The sequence below is a fragment of the Aedes aegypti genome, unplaced genomic scaffold (assembly GCF_002204515.2).
Source record: "Aedes aegypti strain LVP_AGWG unplaced genomic scaffold, AaegL5.0 Primary Assembly AGWG_AaegL5_hic_scaff_1302_PBJ_arrow, whole genome shotgun sequence".
Lineage (NCBI taxonomy): Eukaryota > Metazoa > Arthropoda > Insecta > Diptera > Culicidae > Aedes > Aedes aegypti.
In genome coordinates this window covers 15,498-31,040 of record NW_018734733.1, presented here as the reverse complement: position 1 = coordinate 31,040, position 15,543 = coordinate 15,498, and the positions used below count along the sequence as shown (strand labels likewise).

The following is a 15,543-nucleotide window of genomic DNA, read 5'->3' as shown; positions in this document are numbered from 1 at the left end:
CTCTTCAGTAGAGACTCTGTATGACGTTTTTAAGAAATGACTCAATATTCCATACCACAGGTACTCAAACTAAAGTATACCGGAGTTTTATACAAGGATTCTGGAGATTCCTTGCGAGATCCAATATTCTATAGTGAGTTTCGGACAATTTTTAGTGGATTCCTGAAGATACTTAACGGAATCTGGGTATTCCTATCGGAAATTAGTTTTTTTTGCGAGATCCTAAGAATGTATAATTAGTTATCGGGGATGCTGCGCAAAATCTGACGATTTCTAGTAAACTCCTAAGATATCTATGACGTCCTGTGAATTTGTAGCGGAGTACTATGGATCTCTAATTGTATTTTTAGTTTTTTTGGCAAAATCTAAAGAATTAAAAAGGTTTCCATTAGAATTTGTAGATTGATAGTGTTAATTTAGCAAGTTCTAATGTACGTTTGAGAATTTTCATGGAATAATTTTCATCAATATCGCAGCGGAATCTTAAAATTGTGAGCGATATCCTCTAAATTCCTAGCAAGTTCTTGGGCAGATTAAGTAAGATGATGGGAATTCTGAGCTAGATCCTGTTGATTCCTAGCGAACTCTTCCAGAGTCCTAGAGGGTTTCTGTGGGTTCTTAACGAATACCGCTTGTTTTCAAAAAATAAACTGATTTTTAATTCAGTTCGGTAACACCCTGAACATTTTTTGATGTTGTGCATACGTTTCCAAAAAATTGTACCGTATTTCCATACATATTCATACTCTACCTTGAGGAATTGTCCATTTCTTGAATTTATGTCACCTATGCGATTGTTGAGTTGACATGGCCCATGCATACAAATAGTATACATAACACTTATAAAACATTTTTGAAGACATTTTAGCGATAAAAAGTATGTGAAAAATCTTTCGCAATTAACATGACGGGCCTTTGGATTAACAGCATAGTCCTACCCTACAGAAATCTGCTTCGGAGCTAATCGTTCTGGTCTGGTCATTAATTGGATCTATAATGATGATGTAAAACATCCTAATGCTATTTCGAAAAAAAAAACGGTTTCCAATTTTGGCGCGGTTCTGTTTTTGGCTGCTGAAAATTTCGACTTTGTTGCCAAGAACTAAATCTCACCAAATCTTTCATATAAGACGTCCTTATCATAATACAACGAAAGAACATAAGCCCCATTCTAATTATCTGCACAGTTTCAATTACATAACAAAAACCTTGGCACAGTTGTGGGAATTTCGACTTCAGAATAAGTAACGAGCCTCATGGACAAAATTTACCCAATTTTAATTATTTATACAAATGTGTGCCAAAATTAGCCAAACATTGAAATATCACTTTGAGGGTTCAATGAGAAAGGTCCAACCAAAATAATTAGGTAGGTAATAAAACCATATTTCAGGGTAACACCCAAATTTATATTTTCGATCTTAATATCTTCTTCTTCTTCTTTTTGGCGTTACGTCCCCACTGGGGCAGAGCCTGCTTCTCAGCTTATTTACTGAGAGCTTACTATGACAATGACCATTTTTGCATGTGTATATCGTGTGGCAGGTACGAAGATACTATGCCCTGGGAAGTCAAGAAAATTTCCAACCCGAAAAGATCCTCGACCGGTGGGATTCGAACTCACGACCCTCAGCTTGGTCATGCTGAATAGCTGCGCGTTTATCGCTACGGCTATATGGGCCCCTTGATCTTAATATCATTTCTCTTTAATCTTGCTTTTATTGATCTTAATACATTTAAGAAAATGGTTTACTGTTATTTGCAAATATATTAGTTTTCGATTTTGGTTTTTCTTATCTTTAGTTTTTCAGCCATAACACATTTTATTTTTGTTCTTGGGCTATCTTGTGGTTAATGCCAATAAATAAAATTTGAGTGAAAATTTAAATTTATTCCTGAAAAATGATTTATTTTGATTGTAGCTAATAGAAAACAGGATTGGGGTAGATTTGGTATCACCAGGCTTTCTTTCTATGATATGGTATACTTGAGAAAGAAGAAATTAATGTTGAGCTTACAGCGAAGTCTAAACAAATCCTAAGCATATATTTACCACAAACACTACCATTGTCACAAAGCTCTCCTTCAAAACTTTCGCACAACACAGCGCACCCCGGAGATCAGGAGAAAGAGAGTTCCAAGATCGCGATCGTGAAAAGATTGTTCCTCCCAGTGAACGGGAAATAGTGTCGTGAGTCATTGGTTACGAGAGCTTCGCGTTATGCATACCTACTTGCAATACCGGTTTTCGTTTTGGGAGATATTTTCTCTTGGTTGTTTGATCGTGGAACAGTATGGCATAGGGTAGCTTGTCGTGGCACAGGATTGAGAAGAAAGGAATAGTTTTGTCATTATTAAACATCTAGTGCAAATTGTTTCGATTGTTTTTTGCAACGCAATCATTAATTATCACGAACTTAGTGGTTATGTGGCTATGATATTGCTTCTAAAAAGTATTAGTACAGATCGTACACTCTTATTTACAACCTATACCAAATATCATCTTCAAACCACCAACATATTCAAACGATTCAAACAACAACACATCCGTGGTTATGTATTGAAGACACACTAGAAGCACCTTGCAATAATGATGTGTTAAAAACTCGATTTGATTTTATTTGATTTTCATGGTTCACACATGGAGAATAAGCATTTTTCTTGGTAGGTACAGCGATAGACATTAGTTTAGCCGCACGTCAAGAAAAATGGAAAATTAATCAAATCAAAGAATATGTTTTTACTGCAATACATTTATTTTGATAATGATAATTAAGAAATGTGTTTCAACTACACATCGTAATTCTTTCAAATTTCACTTAAATGTTTTGTTTCACCATTAAGTTTAGTAACTTTTGATAATTGTTTGAATTTAAAAATGCAACATCAGTTACAAATATTTCAGCAATTACTTTTGATTTTTAAATTACTGCACACGTCACAAACGTAGAAAATGCTTCTTCAAACAAATAAAATGAACGAAATTAAACGGATGTCTGTCACTGTATCATTCAAGCAGCTGCGTTGCAGATACTTGCCCCCACAATACAGTTGAACGTGGTTGTACGTAAACCCAACCAACGGTGATAATCAAGTAACATATGGGCTCCCAAAATATCAACGATCCACATCTCGATGGCCTTCGAGGGCGCGTGTTTCCCAAGCCTTCATCCTCTTATACGATGGGTGCTGGTAGGCGCAGGTGAATAAGTACGCTTCGTTTAGCATGAAACATTTCGTTTTGCCATTATTAGCACCTGAATTGCGAGCGGGAGCTATGCGGTAGAGCAACTTACAAATGGTGAACGGCCGGTAAACTGTTTGAATGCGTCAGTTTACTTTGGGTTTGAATTAGATCTTAAACATGATGTTTTGTAAAATAATTGGGCCTCGGTAGTGGCTTTGTATGAACCACATCATCATTATTGTTGCTCTACATCTAAACCTGGACTTCAATTTGGTTGCTGAGCGCTCTGCTATGTGACAAAAAATATACAAAAACTGAGTAATACGTAGTGCGTGTATATACTTACAGACAGTTTTTTGCTACTCTGTATGTTTGATATGCCTGCAATAGAATAAAAACGTACTAGCTACTTTTTTCAAGCAGTACGTGAGCCAGGCATACTAACATGATAAAATATTGCTACAATAATATTTGCTATTTGAAGGACACACTTGATTTGAAAATTGTCATTTTTACATGCACATTTCGTCCAGATTTGAATGACCGTTATACCGTAATCCAGGGGTAAATTCATCACAGGGGAGATTTTTTTCTAGTTTTTGGATTTCTATTGATGATTTTAAATTATTTTGTGCAGGCCCCTCCTAGAGTCATCTAGGCCCCCCAGAATTTTAGAAGATATATATTGAAATATTAAAAAAATATAAAAATAGAAAAACAAAATTTACAAGACTTAATAATCTAATAATCTTCTCAATCAATTTGCATGCCTCTTACTTTATTTCAAAATTATAAACACCTTGAACCGCGGAATACGCCTAAAAGTAGGCAATTTCCTGAGGAAATTCTACATTCTTAATAGTACTTAGTTAATGTTGCCTAATTGAATAAACTTATAAAAGATTTGACAACGGAATCGTTTTCGGCGATGCCATATTTAGTAACTCACGCATTTTTCTTGATCATATCGTCTGCAGAACTCATGTGAGACATGAATTTTCGGTAGTGTCAGTGAAAATGATAGAAATCATTGTTTCAAAAAGTTGACAAATTTTCGCATGAACCAAACGCAATTTTGGCAAAAACCTTAATTTTCATTAGCTTATGAATATACGAAAGGGAGGCACCATTCATGATACGAAAATGTTTCATCAATAAATCTTTATTTGAACTTTTAACGAGATGAGTGATCCCGATCAATGTTTCTCCGCTGATCAATGTTACCCCGGATTACGGTACTATTAATTATTTCCATAAATATTGTATTGTTAAGAATTTAGCAAGCATATTCGAATTCATGGAGCTCAAATTTATTATGTAGAGTTGTTTTGAAAACTAACAATTATCGCTAAAAGAGAATTTGGGTATGAGACTAAAACACACGTTCGTACTTGTTTTCCTGCATTTAGTTGTTTGGCATTGTTAACATTATAGAAAACAGACTAGAAAAACCGTGAAAAATGATAATTTCACCCGAAACTACGGTACCATAGGGAAGAACTATTTGAGGGTATCTTTAGAGAAAGACCGTGTTGAATTCTTCAAGGTATCTCTAATGAAAATTCTGGGGCAATTGCTTTGGAAAGTTTGTGAACACATCGCTCATGAACAACTCTGCTCAATGAAATTTTGAAATTTTTGAAAAGCTCTCGATTAATAACTGTGGAAGCTAAAAAGCAGTATCTGTCTCAGTTAGGACGTATTGTCAGAAAGAAGAAGGTAACATAAGATATACTAGTATGGTGTACTGAAATGGCTCTGTATGTGAACATATGAATCAAAATCTTGCCGATAAAACGAATCCAACTTTGCATAAATATTGTTGATAACTACATTACAATTTTTTTTCCAAAAAGTTTTTTTCCACCAATGAAAAGCGAGTCATTCTGAAGCAAAGTTCCCCAACACAGCTAATTTTGATTACGATGGCAACCACACCTGATGCAAGAGACTACTCGAAGAACTTCTTTGTTCCTTGGCGGAGTTGCTTTGCTATGCATAGGATCGCTCAAGATACACGATATTCTCTTCTGAAGGTCGATACTCAGCCGACCATGTGAGCGCAATCACAAGTTGGTATAGAAGTAATGCAGCCGGTGAAGAAATAAAAAAATAACACCTTCGAGCAGACGGCCCGCTGCTATAAGCCGATGTGGGAAGCAAAAGTTGAAAAACCGGAGCTTCGACGGAAAGAAAACGAACTGTAAGAGTACAGAGTTGGTTGTCTTGTTAACTAGCAAGTAGCACTGCATGATGAGGAACAAGCGAACCGGTACGATACTGCGTAAGGCAGGTGAGAGATGCGTTCTGGATCAGTCTGCGCCAATTGGTCGGAGTATTGCGTGAAAATAAAAGTGATTTTTCATGTTTCTTGGGGCTATGATTTCAACTTACCTCTCAGCTGATAGACAACACTGCCAACCGGAGTGTTTTCCGGTAGACTGAAGCGAGACATGTCTCCAGATCCGGGTATGAAGTGTGGCGTTCGGGTTGATGATTTGACATTTAACCGGTTGGACTAAGATCAGCAAAGCGATTGCACTGGCAAAAACCAGTCGTTGAATCAGCATCCTCCTCCTCTGGAGGACCTCCTTCATCTTCACCATGTCGGTTTGTAGACGAAAATCAATACACTTGTTTGAATTTGTTAATTTCAGTTGGATTCCTTGAGAACACCTAGCACTTCAAATAGTGATGACGCATTCGATTTGCGGATGATTTCACGGTTTCTTCAATTATGAAATAATCATCCTTACCCCTAGGAGTCACTTCAAACCCCCAGCGTGAACATTTTCATCCACCCAGTTGGACCTTTTCAAGCTACAAACAACTTACAAACACTAGTATCAATCTTGGACACTACGAAGCCCGATTACGTTGCACAATCTTCTTTCTGCTCTCCGCCTTTTGCGGTTGCTTATTGCATACACTGACCTCAACGTTGATTTGCTATTTTTCCCGTCACACCATGAATAATGAAAAACTCGAAGGTTTACTAATACAATATATATTATGCATTATTATTATGAAAACTCGAAAGTTTTAACGATTTGGATGCAAATGTCCTAAGTGAAATTAGGCCAAATTTCCAAACAAATTCCTGGCGACACACTGCATGACACATAAAATAAAAACTAGAAAGGCATCTCGCCAGTGAAGAAAGCCACCAACACTATTTTCACCTTTTCTTCATCTCCGAACCAACCAACTCATTGGTCACCGACCAAAGATGAAAGATCGTTTTCTTCTGCTTCCTTTTCGTCTTTCTATCCACTTGGGTCGCTGCGCTGCTCGACACTATGTAGAGTGGGCAAGGGCCCAGTCACAACCTCCTTAGGACTCCAATTGGTGCACGAAGACGGTCCGGCAACCGATCGATACACGTCTTACCGCGGGAAAAGGTTACTCGAAGATTGAGTCCACCAGTCAGCGCCGAATGAAAGGGATCGCGCTCTGGCTGTCTTGAGGTGAGCGAGTGAATTCACAAGCTTTACACAGGAAATTGCGGTATCGGAGTCGTTGGGTTGTTTAGGAGTATTCAGGTATTAACATATTCTGAATCTACGTCAAAAATTAAACCAGATGGATTACCGTGGATTTTGCTTACAGAGTACAATATAGGTTTTTTTTTTATTATTCTTCTAATTAAAAAAATATGTAGTGTAAATGGAAATCCTTCAAGATTAAGTGACACAATTAAAAAGTTGTTTGAAATTAAAATTTAGAAACATTGTTCTTAAATGACGGTATCAAAAACATACATAATATTGAAAAAATAAAATTCAACGCAAAGTTCCAAAACTCAAAAAAGTAAAGTAAGATCAGTGTTTCTCAGTTTACTCTTTGAGTTTTGAGTTTTAAAGTTTTTGATTAAATAAATTAAAATGCAACAATATATTTTAAATGAAAAGTACTCAGACATAGACATGGTTTCAATCCATAAATTAGCTTAATTCAAAATTACAACAAATTTATGCCATTTATGGTCATAAAAAAATAATCTTTCTTTTATATCGATAAAATCGCAGTCATCGACACCTCACAATTGAAAGAACTACTCAAATCTAGCGAGTTGAGACAACAGAGAGAGAAACGAACCTTTCGAAGCAGCAAACGAACAGGTAAACCGCCGTTTTTTTGCGTTATTTTGTTTTGGTTGTAAAACGTGCTTCCGCGCGGGTTTGTCGCTGGCCTAGCCATAGAAGTCGCCTCTAGTGGCAGTGAGTTACTTCTGAAACTACGCTCACTCTCCGAGAGGAGCTTAGGCCTTATAAAACTGAGAAGATGCTGTAGAGAAATGTTTGTTTTTGTTGACGTTTGACTCGGATCACGTGAATCGCCCTTCAAGTCTTGTGGTATCTGTTCGTGATTAGGTTATTATTATTATTTCTATATTTTATACAAGACACTCTACCATTTTGTAAGTGATAAGGTTTTAACCTATAAAAATCCCGAACTGTAACGGCAAATTAAATGTAATAGTTGCTAACAAAATGTTAATGAAAGCTTAATTTTGTTTTACCAAAGTAGGATGATGGTGTATTGTGTAACACAGAACCTATAGATGTAAGAAAAGAATGCCAATGTTTGAAATGATACTAATCACGGAATAAAATAAAAGCTATTTTATTTATTTTGGCTTTAGGACATTAAATGTCGAATGACGTTTGGTCGAATGACATTTGGTCGAAAGTACATTTAGTCGAAAGTACATTTGGTCAAGGGGTATTTGGTCGAATTGCTTTAGAAACTTTTCATCGAAAAAGTATTTTGTAATGGTTGGTTCAAAAATCGTTTGCTTCAACATATATAAAACCGAGCCTAAATTGTTACTAAATGTTGGAAATTTAATAATCTGTTGAACTTTTGTACCTTCAAAATATCACTATTCTTTGGGAAAATGCCTCCTAAATATTGTCATTGTTCATTAAAATAACAAGCATTGTGGAATTGATTATTCTTTTAAAATCGTTCTTTACACATCCCTTTCGGGACGAACCAGCACAATTGTGCTGTTCGGCACCCATGACATTGAATGATTCTTTTAGCCAATAAATCATTGTTTTACTAAACTTTTTTGATTTTGATTAATGAATCATCATTGATACTTGTAATTAAAAACATAATCTTTTGTTTACACCGTGTTTAGAAAACACCAGCTCGGGGAAAACAAAATGTAAACAAACACCGTAAGAATTGAAAAAGTTTTATCTATCGCAACTTTTCAACTATTCGTTTTTGTTCGGTATGCACGGATACGAATCGAGAGTGAAAAAGTCATTCTTTGAAATGGTGAAGACCAAATGAGAATTGATTCACACAGCAAAGATTTCTGGAGGGACAAAGTGGGACCAGCAGAATTGTGCTGGTGCCGGCACTTACCCGGTCGATGTTCGTTGTGGACTACCAATTTTCATTTTCAGTATTTTGATCTAGTTTAGTGGCTGGATCTGGTTCTAATGACCACAAAAGTGCATAATATTGTATTATAACATAAATGAGTGATTACATACGAATCATTAAAATGATGTACCGTACAAAAACTATGTAACAGAAACTCATAGCTTTGGTTTGAAACCTTTTATTTTTTATACGTCCGCATTTGAAAAAGATTGGGAATCACATTTAATGTTTTAAATCTCCTATAATAAAGTTAAAGAAACAGTATAATTTTTGGGGAACGTTCAAAAATTACGTCAATCATTTAAAGGGAGTCACAAGTAACATTAGTAGCTGAATAACAGTTTGCTCAGCTGAAGTACGCTTGAGAGTGATTTGTTCAACTCTTATCCAGCAAAAATGTTTGTTGGGGTGGAGGTGTACGAAAGTGTGACAGTGCATGCACTAAGGGCTTGGTTAGAAGCGTGATAGTGAGCATAGAAAAGATTTAGATAGACTTAAAAACAATGGACGTAATATTTGAATGTCACCTTGCTTTGATAATTTGTCAATACCATGTTGACGCGATAATCCATTTTGTTGTTCTACAACCAGCATTCAATATCTGCTATAATCTGTATGAAGTTGGACAACTGGAGCTGAAAACCTATACTTACTATTTGCTTCTGAACTGCAGAGTCTTTTAAATGGCATACTATTGATATAAGCAGCCCATGCTAGTCTTCTTCTTCTTGGCATTACGTCCTCACTGGGACAAAACCTGCTTATCAGCTTAGTGTTCAATGGGCACTTCCATAGTTATTACTTGAGAGCTTTCACTGCCAAAGTTGCCATTTTTACATTCGTATATTATATGGCAAGTACGATGATACTCTATTCCCAGGGAAGATAAGAAAATTTCCATCACGAAAAGATCCTGGACCGACCGGGAATCGAACCCAGACACCTTCAGCATGACTTTGCTTTGTACCCGCGGACTCTAATCACTCGGCTAAGGAAGGCCCCTGCTGGTATTACTCACAAAAATGTTGTTAAAGATGTTGAGTTATGTCCCAACCTGCCAAACATCATTGTACAAGTTCTTCCACAGTATAGTTCCCACGCCAGAGTTAGCGCCAGGCAAAACAACAACAACGGACATCCGATCCTGTACGTGACAATTGGATGGGAGATATCGCGCGCCAGCGATTCCCAGCTGACCTCAGCATCACAAACGTGACGATCGCATGGGAAACATCTCGCCGTCATCGATGGTTCCCAGCTGACCGTAGGGCTAGGTAGGTTACTAGTTTACTAGTTAGGGAAGATCAGGCAGTGTTAGTTTAGAGCTAGGACAGTGAGGTTCTCTTATAAGTGTGTTTGACTTGTAATTTAAAAATATTATATGTGAATAAAGGTGATTATGGAAGTTAGTTCCTTTTTTTTTAGAAAGTGATGAACACCCTTCCATAAGTGGCGCAGTCGAAAAGGCCCACTCTACGTTGAAGAGAAAGTGTTATCTGGACCAAAAGACAGTGCAACTAGGAACTTGTGAAAACGTTATTGCGTTCCATCAGTGCTTAGTGCGTGAAGTGTTTTTTGGAGCTCGACCCTGTAGCTGAGGACGCCCGGAACGGAATTCATCGAGAAGACCACACCACCCCTCAACCTTAGGCGGTTTGCGACGTTCTTTGCCAGAAGCATCATTTTCAACGGCTGGATTCATCCACTTGAGAGCGGGAGAATCTAAAAAGGTTAGTGTGAATTTTAATTTCTTTTAAATTATTGCATGCCTAATTTTCAACCTCTTATCGGGGCCAAAAACAGTTGTTCGACCTTTTATTAAAGTGAAAGCTCGAAAATTCGCAAATATGGAGCAAATTAACCTCCAACAATTGTACGATAATATGGTTGCCCTAGAGCAACGACTAAACTCTCTCCAATTGGAAAACAATTTCCTGAGAGATCAAAATGCTGCCCCTGCAGTACGCGAAGTGGCGCAAACAGACATATTTAGGATCCCTGATCCGATTAAAACCATCCCCACTTTTGATGGGAATAAAAAACAATTGAGTGCATGGTTGACGACAGCCGAACGCACATTAGAACTCTTCAGAGCAAGAGTTACCCAGGATGCATTTAGCATCTACGAACAAACAATTATAAACAAAATCGAAGGGAAAGCACGCGACACAATATGTGTTAATGGCAATCCTACAACCTTCGCCGAGGTAGCTGATGTACTTCGAACCATGTATGGCGATAGGAATGATATGTCCACATATCAAACGCAATTGTGGACACTTAAAATGGATGATTCTATCCATTCGTATTATAAAAAGACAAAAGAAATTATACAAAGTATGAAATCTCTTGCGAAGGAGAAACAAAGTTACCGAGATCATTGGTGGCTATAAATGAGTTTCTCGATCAAGAATGCCTTGCGGCCTTCATCAATGGTCTTAATAAGCCATATTTTGGATACGCGCAAGCGTCTAAACCAGCTGATTTAGAAAGCGCATACGCGTTTCTTTGTAAGTTTCAAAACGCGGAGCAAACAAAAAAGCATACCCAGGTTCCAAACACACAGAAAACATTTGGAAATTTTAAAAATAATAACAAAAACTGAAAACAAAATACCAACCCAATTCTTCTCCGAAATTTACGAAACCACAATCGGATAGACAAAAAGTTTCCCCTATGGAGATTGATCCCTCCTTACGTTCGAACTATAGAAACAAAATAAATAATCATGACACCGCACAGTGAGAAAATCGGGCTCCAAAACGCGACTAAATGCAATATCTCAGCTGGGTAATGGTTTCAGGAAATGATTTTGACCATTCTAGATCGGAAAAAGGCTGCTGAATCGATTGGTGGCGGTCCCATTGACCGGAGACTCGCCTGGCCACCTAGAGTCCTGGAACCATCCTGAGTTCCTTACGGCAAGTAGAATTATTGGAACTGATATAAACTGTCATGATTTTCGTTTTGCTGCGGAGCAGCACACGACAAATATCTTGGCATGCGGATTTAATGATATGAATTATTGACCATTACGGGCCATTTTATGGTTCCGGAACTAACCCGGAACATCCGTAAAATTGGAAATATTGAAAAATGTTCTGATAGTTCCTTTATGTCTTGTTGATAAGAGAGAAGTATTCTTACAAGTCGGATTTAGCTGAATGTTTGACCATTATGGCCATTTTTACGGTTCCGGAACAAACCCGGAACATCCATAAAATTTGTAAATAATAAAAAAATATGTTCTGATAGTTCCTTTGTATCTTGTTGATTAGAAAGAAGTTTTGTTAGCAATTCGTATTTAGTAATCTGAATGTTTGACCATTATAACCATTTTATGGTTCCGGAACTAACCCGGAACATCCGTAAAATTGGAAATATTGGAAAAAAAAAAAGTTCTTATGATTCCTTTGTCTCTTGTTGATAAGAAAGAAGTACTCTTACAATTTCGTATTTAGTAATCTGAATGTTTGACCATTACGGCCATTTTATGGTTCCGGAACTAACCCGGAACATCCGTAAAATTGGCAACATGAAAAAAAAAAAAATGTTCTGATAGTTTCCTTTTTTCTCTTGTTTGTTAGAAAGAAGTATTCTTACAAATTCGTATTTAGTAATCTGAATGTTTGACCATTATAATCATTTATGGTTCCGGAACTAACCCGGAACATCCGTAAAATTGGTAATATTGAAAAAAAAAAATGTTCTTATGATTCCTTTGTCTCTTGTTGATAAGAATACAATTCGTATTTATGTAATCTGAATGTTTGACCATTACGGCCATTTTATGGTTCCGGAACTAAACCGGAACATCCGTAAAATTTGAAATATTGAAAAGATAACAAATGTTCTGATAGTTTTCTTTATGTTTGTTGATAAGAGAGAAGTATTCTTACAAGTCTGATTTAGTAATCTAAATGTTTGACCATTATGGCCATTTTACGGTTCCGGAACAAACCCGGAACATCCGTAAAATTGTAAATATTAAAAAAAAAAAAAATGTTCTGATAGTTCCTTTGTTTCTTGTTTGTTAGAAAGAAGTACTCTTACAATTTGTATTTAGTAATATGTATGTTTGACCATTATAACCATTTCAATGGTTCCGGAACTAACCCGAAACATCCGTAAAAATTGGCAATATTGAAAAAAAAAATGTTCTTATAGTTCCTTTGTCTCTTGTTGGTTAGAAAGAAGTAGTATTACAAGAAGTACAATTCGTATTTAGTAATCTGAATGTTTGACCATTAATGACCATTTTATGGTTCCGGAACAAACGCGAAACATCCGTAAAATTGTACAAAATTAAAAAAATATGTTCTGATAAGAAAGTACTCTTACAATTCGTATTTAGTAATGAAATCGTAAATGGTTTTTCTGTACATCGTCCCAACTAGTATTCGACGATGTTGTGGATAGTCGAGATCTTTGGTATAAGATCTAATTAGTTTTCTCTTAAACGTCAAAGTTAAACAAAGTTAAAGATTTTATTTCGCAAAACAAGCATCTTCAATTCTATAGTAAATCATATGTTGATCTTCTTCTCCGTCCTGTAAAAGGTAGTTATTTAAAAACTTTCAATGGTATTCCTTCAATCTCTTATATGATGCCCCTCTTGAGACATATTTATGATAAAAAAATCTGAATTACCAATTCGTAAACTGATTGTTCCAAAAATTCCGATTGGTACTCATATTATTATGTAAATGCTACATATAAAAAAAATTATGAAATGTGAGAATGGAAACAAAATATTTATCTCTTATCTCTTATTGTTATTTTTAAGAATTCTAGTCACATTTCTTATGCCTATATGCCTATATATTTCTTATGCTATATAGCATTAATCAAGTATGAACAATTAAACAATAAACGTTAATTAACAAAAGTACAAAAAAAATATAAAAATGAAATGCTAACGAAGAAAAATCAACCATTTTAACAAACATTGCAAAAAAAAAACAAAAATGACGATCGTCATTCGTTATCAGACATTGAACTCTCTTCGCTAGACAATTCTTCAGAGCTTTCTATATCAGAGCTTTCCTCATCCGTTTGTGCTGATTCCTTGTTTCCATTTGATGACCTTCATAAAATTGCGCCAATCAATATCATGGTCTTCATTAGCGTTGCAATTTCGTCGTTTTTTAAACGTAGTGTACGATATTTTGATGTCAGACCACGCCAAAGCTGCAACCATTATATCGTACATGTTATCTTCCGGAGTTGTTTTTCGGGCTAGGTTAGGCCTCGAAAAATTATGCCGTTTGTGCATGCGTTCACCTGCCTGCTCATCAACAAAATTCATAGTGTAAGGCTAGAATAAAAAACCAGGTAATATTTTATACAATTTAAGCTAACAGTATACTTACCAATTTGGTGATGTACTCCGATAAGTGTTTGTACTTATGCAAGCAAGGTGGCAACTTTTTTATAAAAGGGAATTCTGTCAGTATGTTTTTTTCTAACTCCTCGTATAAAATTTTAACTTTCTCGGGTTCGAGCCTTTGCGATGAGAGTGCCAAACTGCTTATTTTTCTTAAATTTTCCACCAATTTTCTATTTATTCCCAAAATATCAGAAAACGCTGTAGGATCGGAGAGTAGAAGGCGAGCAAGATTTCCGTTATTCGAGCTTCCACATCCACCTGGCTTTGGTCGGTTAACATGCGCTTCGAAACGATCTTCAAGTTTGTTTGAAATTCTTCTATGCTCTGACTGCACTTCCGGATGTTTCAATGCTGGATTATTGGGAATCCTCTTTTTGGCAGCGTTACGAAATCAACCATTCCGTGGAGTTCAACCAGGAGTGAAAATATGATGGACATATAACTCCAACTGGTCCTGAAATACACACTGGGCAGGCGTGGGTATTTTATTGCCGACGATAGCATTAGCAGCTTTGCCGTCTATCAAAAAATATACCGCTTCTGCAGTTTATTTGAAGACGAATATTATCCACAGTGATAATCACGGGGTTAGTTTTTATTCCATTCACCTCTTTATAAAATTTGGTGAACATTTCCAATGTGATCGCCTCGGTCTCTTTAGTCCAGCTTAGTGATCTTGGACGGCAGAAAAAATCTGATTGCGGGTTAGGATTGTTGTAAATTTCTTCCCTAGAACTAGTTATTAGTTGTAAACACATAAAATTTTCTGATAGGAGAGAATCGTCACTAACAAGAATACTGCCCTCGTTGTACTGAGAAAATCCAGTTGCTGAATCCAGACCCCCAGCAATCCTCATTAAGCAGTCAATTACGATTGGGGGTTTTAAGGAATTTGCAATGTAATTTAGCCTTGATCTTATAATTGGAAGTTCCATTATTCTTCTCGCATCATTTTCAATTAGGTTACGAATGGGTATACTACACGACAGGTGTCCTTTTTCCCAGTTTGGACTTGAAAATGACGGTATTATTGGATTTGCGGTGTTCTATCATTGCATTCCATGGCACGAGGCCTTCAGACCAAATTCTTGTTTGATGAATTGCCGAATACCTTAAAAAAGTTAAAATTATGTGAACTGACTCAGAATTTAAAAATAGCTGTTAAAGAGATGTATTTGCGGATAAATTTGTATTTTTCTTAATGTTTCATGGGGAAATGAAATGAATATTACAGGGTGGCCATCGAAACCCTATTTTTAGTTTCCAGACTTTTTCCTGGTATTGTAATTATTTTTTCTGGTTTTAATTGTGCGTCAATTTAAATTTCTAATGTTATGATTTTTTTTTTCTTCATTTGAAATGAATGATTCTTGGAGAAATACGATTTCAACTTGCATATAATTGCATGTCAATCTTGGTTCGATAAGTTGAGAAAAGATTTGAGGAGCTCATAAAGGCAAAGGTGTTTCATACATGAGAATCGCTATAGAAAATGTTTAATAAATTTGATGTCATTGTCTATACTTTATGTAATTGATTCAAAATTCTGAGTTTAATATGTTTC

The 15,543-nt window shown here is 36.2% G+C and overlaps 2 long non-coding RNA genes across 2 annotated transcripts; both read right to left on the bottom strand.

Annotated features, from left to right (window-relative positions):
* Window positions 1-5,845: 5,845 nt before the first annotated feature.
* Window positions 5,846-6,580, bottom strand: LOC110680400. The gene is made up of 2 exons (XR_002502860.1): window positions 6,370-6,580; window positions 5,846-6,182 (listed from the first exon to the last, which is right to left on the bottom strand). It is a non-coding gene; the product is annotated as an uncharacterized LOC110680400 (long non-coding RNA).
* A 7,153-nt stretch (window positions 6,581-13,733) lies between these two features.
* Window positions 13,734-14,362, bottom strand: LOC110680401. The gene is made up of 2 exons (XR_002502861.1): window positions 13,963-14,362; window positions 13,734-13,907 (listed from the first exon to the last, which is right to left on the bottom strand). It is a non-coding gene; the product is annotated as an uncharacterized LOC110680401 (long non-coding RNA).
* Window positions 14,363-15,543: the final 1,181 nt, after the last annotated feature.